Here is a 9154-nt window from a genome sequence, read left to right as displayed (position 1 = left end):
CGGAGCTGGAGCGGCAACATCGTGCCTGGAGAGAGATTGGCTGATTCTACCTGGCGCCACCTCAAGCAGTAAACACAAAGTACCTGAGAGAGGGATACGTTCATGTTCACCTGATCATGTCTCTGTAATGTTGGTGACTTTTAAAGAGCTCATGTTTTACGTCTTACTTTGTATAAATAATATTGTCTAGAGAACATGGCAATAATTTCAGAGGCCTTTATTTGTGACAATGACTTTATAACAGCAGAAAGTTGTTCACAAATATATCATCAGTGGTAGGTGCATTTTCAGCTCCCCCCACTTCCTCCTGTGAACCTCTGTCTCCACTCTGTGTTTCTTGCCAGGGAAGGCTGCCTCTCAATCGTCACTAGCTGTGACGGAGGAATGCTTTTTCCTCATCTCGGTCCTGGTAGCGAGGCTCCAAGAACACTTGCTGTAAAAAGCAAGGCTCCAACTCCACCCATAGCTAGTAGCTGCCACGTTCCACCTCCAGTTTATGTTGGCTGCGAGGCTGCACTTGAACTCACGATAGGTGGCTGCGAGGCTGCTCCTCAGCTCACGGTTGGTGGCTGCGAGGCTACACGTCAGCTCATGATTGGTGGCTGTGAGGCTACACGTCAGCTCACGGTTGGTGGCTGCCACGTTCCACTGTAGTGGAACTTCAGGAATCCTGTGACCTTTCATGTTAGCAGTGAAGAATCTCTGACCATTGGAAAAGAAATACTTCTGAATCAGCATGTAGTTTACAGGTGACTTTATGTATGAAAAGTTCGGAACGGCACACCCATTTTTTTTTCGGTAACACAACTTCCGCGGGAGAGAAACTTCCGGTTCCACCCACTTGTTCCTGTGAGCCTCCATCTCCAGTCAGTGTGGACTGCGATGGAGGACTGTTCTAACCTGCTGCTGACTCTGATAGAGGACAACTTCCCCGTGTTAAAGAAAATCCAAAACAAGTGCTTAATAAATGATACAATTATCAATTCTGATCCTAAAAAACTGGATCACACTGAGCTCTCCCATGGACAATGAAGGATTACAAACACGGACACCAGTTGACATTCCACTAACAGTGTGGAGTAAAACATGTTTTCACAAGTCTGTTCAAATGTTGCACAAGTGAGCAGTTGAACAGTCGGTTCAAAGAACAGCAATAAAAGCACGTATGTTTTCTGACCAAAGGACAAGCTGAATGTAAACATATAGAGTTAAAAAGTGTGAAGCGACTCCTCCACTTCTGTTCGTCTCTGACAGACACAGACACACTGTTTGACAGCAGCTGAATGAAGTCTTTCCACATTGACTGTCTCTCTTGTATGGACACGTGATCAGGGCGGAGCTGGAGCGGCAACATCGTGCCTGGAGTGAGATTGGCTGATTCTACCTGGCACCACCTCAAGCAGTAAACACAAAGTACCTGAGAGAGGGATACGTTGATGTTCACCTGATCATGTCTCTGTAATGCTGGTGACTGAGTCAGAAGGTGCAGCCTGTGAGGGAGGGCTGTTCTAACCTGCTGCTGACTCTGACAGAGGGCAACTTCCCAGTGTTAGAGTATTTTCAAATGATTTTGGCTCAATCTGGATACCATAAATAGCTGCAATTGTTAATAACTTTTAATAGTTTAGAATGTAAACAACTCTTTATATATTTTATTACAGAATTGTCTAAATCCTGATTTCTCTGAAGATGGGAGTTGTAATCAAGTTTGTACACGTGTTTAATTTCAAATGTCATTTATTTATAATCATTGCGTTAGGCCGTGTGCTGTTTATTTCCTGCTTTATTTTTACATGTGTGACTTTTTTTCTTTACTTCCTGTCTGTCTTTTTCCTTCCATTTTGATTGTCCTCATCTGGTTCACCTGTGTCCTGTCTCAGAGTTTTGCTGTCCTTCTGCCGCCCTGCTGGATTCCTGTCTGTTTTGTTTTGCTGTTTGCTGCCCACTTGTTTAGTTTCCTGTTTGATCTCCACCATGTTCCAGCCTGACTACACAAGTATGCGCAATGTGCTCCTCGTGTTTACCAGGTTTGAGTTTTTGGTTCTCTCACTGGTTTGGTGCTTTTACATTTGGATTCATCCCTTTTTGAGATTCACATGAACTTTTAGTTTGGAGTTTTCCTGAATCCTCAGCAGCTTTCTGTTTGCTCCTCTGCCTTTGTAACTGCCATGTGTAAAAGAGCACCACATTTACACACAAGTCTCTAAATCTGACAAAAACAATGCATAAATCTCTGCCTTTGAGTATACACACAGATTAAGCTGTGAATATACAGAGTTTTATGCATCTGGCACCAGAATTGTATTATTTTGTGGAATGTGATCCCATCATTTTAATTCATCAGCAGTTCTCCTCCCAATAGCAGGTAAGATTAACATTGTCTAAGGTTAAATTGTAAGCAGATTTTAATATACAGTCCCTTCCTAAATGTAGAAGTTCTGCTGCAGTTTGTACACCTAATATTCAACTCTTTGTCTATACTTTATGTTCCAATATTACCATATTAGACTTTCATTCACTGCCTTTACGGCATTGTGCCATTATCATGTGGAATAATTGAACAAATATGGTTTTAGACGCTTTTACAACCACTTCTAATCATCACAATCAGATTTCCCTTTACATTATCTTGCCTTTTCATGATGCACTCTTTTGTTTTGCCCCATGTGAGATCATCAGATGCCTCAAAATGTTAATGTTTTCATTCTGGATTTGCAGGAGCAGCTGAGAGAAAACTTTCAGAGACGAAAACCAGAAGCAGCCAGAAGGAAGGTGAGTCAGTCGATTCCTGACATGGATGACGATGTTTGGAGACTATGTGCAAATGTAGCTGCTAAAGATATTTACAACTGTAGGAAACAAAGCAAACTTTCATGTAATTCTGTGCATATTTAGTTTGTTTTTGTCAGACTGACCACGTATTAGACGACATTTTAGAGATAATGTGAGACACTGTGTGCTTCATGAAGCCTTTGATTAAAATAATATGAGGAAGAAGCTGCAGAACCGTGAGCTGAAGGAGCTGATGATGTAGCTGCAGTGTCACATATTTGTCTTTCTCTGGTGTAATGTCTAGTGTATCTGTAAAACTCCTGTTTCTTACTATGGAGCTTTAGTTTAAGGATTTCATAAAATTGCCTTAATCTTCACAAAAATGACCAAAATAAACACATTTAACTAGTGTTTTTACAAGTTAAAACAGCTTTTTCCTTTCTTTGATTTGTTAAAGGCGTCTTGCAGAACCCTCATGTGTATGTAAACCACTGAAGTACAGCTGAAAAGGCTAAAGCTATTTGGCTTCACAATATTTTGTTATGAAAAGATCCCAAACTGTTGAATTTATAAGAAAAAGACATCAGATGCGGCTTGTTTCTGATCAACATTCAGTGTTTATTCATGAATTTTGCAGACTTTCCCACAGGTTCTCAAAGTCCTACTAATATCCAACAACCACACTCTTAGAGAAACCAACAAACGTCTTAATGGTCTGAAAGAGTCAAACTTCACAGTCCCCACCTCACTTCTACATAGATTGTGTATGGATTAATTTTACACCTCATACGTACATCGTAACACACATAATGCTCATTCTACAACCCGACATATGTTGAAGTCCACCAAAGAATAATGTGATAATGTGATAGTGAAACTGGTTGTACCCACAAAATGCACACAGACCAAATGTGATCTTTATCTGTAAGTGACAGCATGTGGTAAATGGAGCTAAAGCAGGGACAGTATAGGCTGTCATGGCCTTCATGATGCTGTTAATGGAAACTGAAGCTGATCAGCTCCATTAAAGAACATCAGGAGGAGAAGCATCGTGTTTTTCATCTGTGTAAATGTTTAAGAGACTTTAGTCCTGTTATAAAACGGGTTCTCTGTCGTCCTGCGGGTCAAAATTGACCTGTTTTAAAGTTTGAAAATGTGGGGGAAAAAAATATTTTCACTGAAGATGGAGCTGCTGATGTTCTGTCTGTGGAGTCTCCCAGCAGTCAGTGAGGATCTGGGTTTCTTCAGATGTCCCTCCAATAAAATATTGCTCAAATTTAATTTCAATTCCCAGTAACAGTCCTAAGAATACAACAAAGTTGTACTACAGGTAATGAAAACAAGACAATAATTCAGGAGAACAAAGTCAGCGATCGAGTAAAACATTAAAAGTCATAAAGATTAACTTTGGTCTTATTCAAACCAATTTTTCTGTGAACAATAAAAAAAATACACTGTGAGGCCGAAGTGAGACCTTAAGATACACGTAAAACTACTTATATCCTTTTTTAACCGAGTTTGTAGAACCGTGAGGGTCAGTGACAGATTTGCCAAGATTAGATTGCTCTCAGCGAGCTACAGTGAGTGAACCTGCTACTTCTACTATACTGGAATTTACCAACAGCTTTTAAATGTAAAAACGTACTGCAAGATAAAAACAAACTCCTCAGTAAATGCAGATGTGAAACAAACTGATGGAAGCCTTGCTGGACAGTTTGCAACACTTAAAATGTTGAGTCTCTAAGTTAAATTCAAACTTAGGAACACAAAAACAAAAGGCACCAATTTCTGATTTTCATCATTTATTGAAAGCACAAGTTATTTTACCCCAATTATCTATATCTGAACAATACAAATGTAATCAGTAGGAATGTAGACTGAACATTACATTATTGTCTATGTGTGTAAGTATCAGCAAAGAACATTTATTTAAATTTTCCACCATTTTAGAACAACTAGAATGTGAGACAGTGCACAATAAGAGAGAAAGATCAGAATTCTATATTCTTCCTTCTAATCTTCTCAATGTCACGGTCCATGTAAACCTTGAATTCTTTCCAGAAAGTACGGATGCAACCCATGAGTGCGTCCATTGAAGGAAAGCCATCAGGTAGAGATTTGTCCAATCCCTTCATCCAAGGGCTTGAGAGCATTTGGTCCACGAGGTCCATGTAGTCACTCATCATCTCTGCAATCTTGGCTGAATCTGTCATGCGCATCTCCTAATGGGGAAAATAAAACATCTGTATGACATGGTACAAACTCAGTGTGCTATGTTGTTAATTATATCACATCAGCTTAAATCCATCACTTATTACAGTTGTATCATCCTGTCAGAGTTTTCCATCATAAAGCTTCTCTGAGACACTGTTTTCTAAGCATTGAGGAACATTTCCACTGACCTTGAGTTCTTCCAGTTCTTGTTTTAATCTCTGATAATTTTTCTTGTGCTTTTCCTGCAAATCCACAGTGAAAATAGACATGTAGTTAGATTTGAGGACATTTACATGACAGCAGGTGTAATATGGTGCATGTTGTAACAACTGCAGGTTATAAAATAGCAAGATTTCAATCAACTTGAAATGGTCTTTCAAAGCTTTCAAATTTAAATCATTATTGTTTTTGGTATATTGGAAGCTGAAACAATCAATAATTTACCAGTTGGTCCACGTCGATCGATGAACTCACGAAGCAAACCAGACACAGCAGAGTGCAGATGAAGAACAGACCTTTGGTGCTTCTGGAAGCAGCTGCTCTGCTTCTGGACAAGTCTGCTGCTGCCATCACTGTTCTGAATTCAAGCTACAGAGCATGAAAGATCAGTGAAGAATTTAGAAGGAAATGCTCAAATTATACCAGAACCTGCAACTTTGTTAATTATAAACAAGAATATTGAAGTGTTTATAGTATAAAAGTTAGTTACCTGTGATGTGAATGGATGGTGATGAATGGAAAAATGAAGTGATGATGAACCACAGAATGCTTTTATATCCTCCTGGTGTCACCTCGTTGTTGACTCAACTCACCTTTGTGAGCTGCTGTTTTCCTATCTCTCATTCTTTATCACAGAAATCCTATTTGGCAATTCACTTTACGGGAATATCAGCTGGTGTTGTCACGTACAAACAATGTAGACACTCCTTCAACTTTATTATTTGTCCTTTGAAGGGCAATTTGCTATGCAGCAGTTACACAAGCGTCCACATTAAAAACAATAAAACAATAAAAAACACCAATTCAAGGAAATGTTTTAAAAATGTAAAGAACACAATAAAACAATAAAAACACAATAAAAACCAAAAAATATCACACAAAACATAGGATAGACAGGGACATTAGCAGCAATCTTGGTCATTTAATCAGGTGTAGTTGAGAGAAAAACAGTCGCTTAGTCAGCAGCACCAAGACAGAATAAAGTAAAGTTGTTGTCAAGGTTACCACACCAGCATATGATAGAAAACGAAATCATTGGCTGGAAAAAGGAACAGTAGAAGAGCTTCATTAGGGTCCTATGTACCTGAAAGTTGGCAAGCTTTCTCAGACAGAATAGTTGTTGCTGACCTTTTTTAACCAGCAATTTGCAATTTATGTCAAACTTGATTACAGTACCCAGATAGGTATAAAAGTACCAGTTGCACTGGCTCGTCATGGACCACACTGCACTGAGGAGCTGGGAGGAACCATCTAAAATCAATGAAGATCTCCTTTGATTTAGTAACATTGATCTGAAGGAAACCTTCTTTGCACCATAATATAAAATCATAAAGAACCTGCCCATTTCCAACTTCATCATCACCAAGCAAGCTGACGATTACCTAATTGTCAGCCTGCTTGGTGATGAATCTGTCATTGTAGTGGCTGACACAATGATTTGTGTATAAAATCAATAAAAAGGTAGATAAAACACAGCCTTGAAGTGATCCGGTGGAGGAGGCCAGTAGGCTGGACAGCGTTCCGTTGACCCTGACTTCTGATTGATTTGTAAGAAAATCAAGGATCCAGCTCACAAGACATGCATGAACACCAAAGACATTAACAAGCTTCTGTACCAAAATGTGAGGCTGGATTGTGTTGAAAGCTGATGAGAAATCAACAAAAAGCATCCTGTGTAACAACATTCATGTGTGACTTACCAAGAGATTCATTCAGAGATCCCCTTGTCTTATTTGTGACACTAGTTAATCTGCAAATATCTTTGAACTCTCAGAGCCTGAACATTTCCAAAGATTTCCCAAACACCCAGTAAACATGAATCTAGCAGAACAAGTACCAGAGAAGCTATTTAACCAGCCTGACACAGCCTCTATATATAGTGTTGATCCCACAAAAGTTTCATACAAAATTTTAAAATATTTTTGTCTATCTGTGCAGAATTTCATGTCCAATAGTCAAATTCCATCATCTATTAATAGGGTGGTTTTTTTTGTGTATCTCAACATAAAGCAACATATGTAGTATGGTGGTGTTTGTTTTTTCTTTATATCTACATATAACATTAAAAAAACAAACCATAACTGTAGGGAACCTCAGTCATTTAATTTGTTTATTTACAGACATTTTTTCCACTTTTAAATCATTATCAACTATTAGCTTTAGCCATTTTAGTGGTACTGTAGTGATTTATGCTCCCACAGGAGAAACTGGAAAGTGGTGTTGGAATAAGGATAAGTGGAATAAAATGGATGGAAGGATAATGACACTGCTGGAACTCAGTGACTGGCAGTAAGTGGTATAAATATATGTTTTTAATATTCCAATGTGGAGGTTAAAGGCTTGGAGCTGTGGCCAGAATGGGGAAGACTGATTGGCAGTATGGAGAGTTTCATAAATATTCAGTCTCTGGCACTGATACATCACAATCTTTAGGCAGAAGCTACAACTGGACCCAAACTCTATGCCCCAAAAGTTCAAGTTCACAGTGTAGTTTTTGGTAATTCTCATAGTGTTTGCTAATATGGACAACAAATTATACATAAGACAGCTAGAGCAGTTTCATGTCAAGTGTAGTTGAAGGGTTTGGAAGCAGAGTGGTCTAACCCACTTTCTATAGTTTTTGAGAAAAATGGGTTCAAAGTTTTGTGTTTTCAAGAATGGTCTAACATTCAAAGCACCACTAACACTATGTTTGGATTGTGGGTTAGACCACTTTGCCACTAAAATCTAGACCATGAAATATTACAGAAATGATGTAAAACTCAGTTCGGATTTTTTTTGGTGGCCTAGACCACTCTGCTTCTAAACATTTTACTTGCAATTTTACTTAAGTAGTGTGCTAGGATATGCATAAATTAGCACAAACAAATTGACAACTGTTTTAAAAATGGATCTCATAAATATACAAACAGCAGTTGCTCTTACAAATCTTGGTATTTGAAACTAGGGACAGCAGGTCTTTCAAGCTTTGGATGTCTCCACATGCTAAAACTGTATGCAAGTGGCTTTAGTTAGAGGACAATTCAGTAAATACAGTCACTTTGCTATGACATTTCAGAAACCAAAAACAAAACCATGTGAAATAATGAATTAAACTGCTTTGAAACCAGTCTCAGAACTTGCCTGGTCCCAGCTTTCAGTCTTCTCTTCAACATTCGTGTACACATTGTTGGTTTCCAGTGTTGCTGTCATGGCTTTGTTTTCTGGGAAAATCTACTCTTTAATATCACCACCAGGGTGCAGCAGTTGACTATAGTAAATGTTAAATGTGTCGCTTTTATAGAACACATTCATTTGTGCATGTGGTTGCATTACAGCTATTGATTTATGTATTGTTCTTTATATGTTGTCAGTCCAGTGTTGCCACATGATGTAAGTATTTGAATTGTGGACAGTATATGCAATTATTGCCATCCAACTGTATAACTACTCAGACTGAGTGTCAGATATTCTGGACTCTGTGTTTCAATGCAAGCACTTAACTAATTTTCCCTTTACTTCAGATCTGGAGTTAACATAATAATGTGCAATAACTACACATCTCTGTGCAACAACACAGTATTTATTACACTGTATACTTACAAAACGTGCATTTTACATTTATGCTTATACTGTTTCTGCCATTAGGGGACCCTAAGAGGTCCTCTGGTCCAGGCCAGTGATTCAAAGCATTTTTGACCACATATGGGGGACCAACACAGTATTAGGCAGATGGTCGTAATGTTATGCCTGATTGGTGTGTACAGTATGTACAGTGGACAATCCCACTACTACACTCAACTTAAATACCATCAATATATCAGAGCAAAGCAGACCTATTAGCCAAGTTACCACTTAGTTTAATGGCACATAAACAAATGCACAACCTCACGTACAGAAAGCAGAGGGAGAGCTCCAGACTGTTCATCCTCTAACAATCAATCGGGGGGGATTGACAGCGGCCTGTTGT

Source organism: Amphiprion ocellaris, chromosome 23, assembly GCF_022539595.1.
Source record: "Amphiprion ocellaris isolate individual 3 ecotype Okinawa chromosome 23, ASM2253959v1, whole genome shotgun sequence".
NCBI classification, from domain to species: Eukaryota; Metazoa; Chordata; class Actinopteri; family Pomacentridae; genus Amphiprion; species Amphiprion ocellaris.
The sequence above is the reverse complement of the archived record's forward strand: the minus strand, read 5'-3'. Positions refer to the sequence as shown.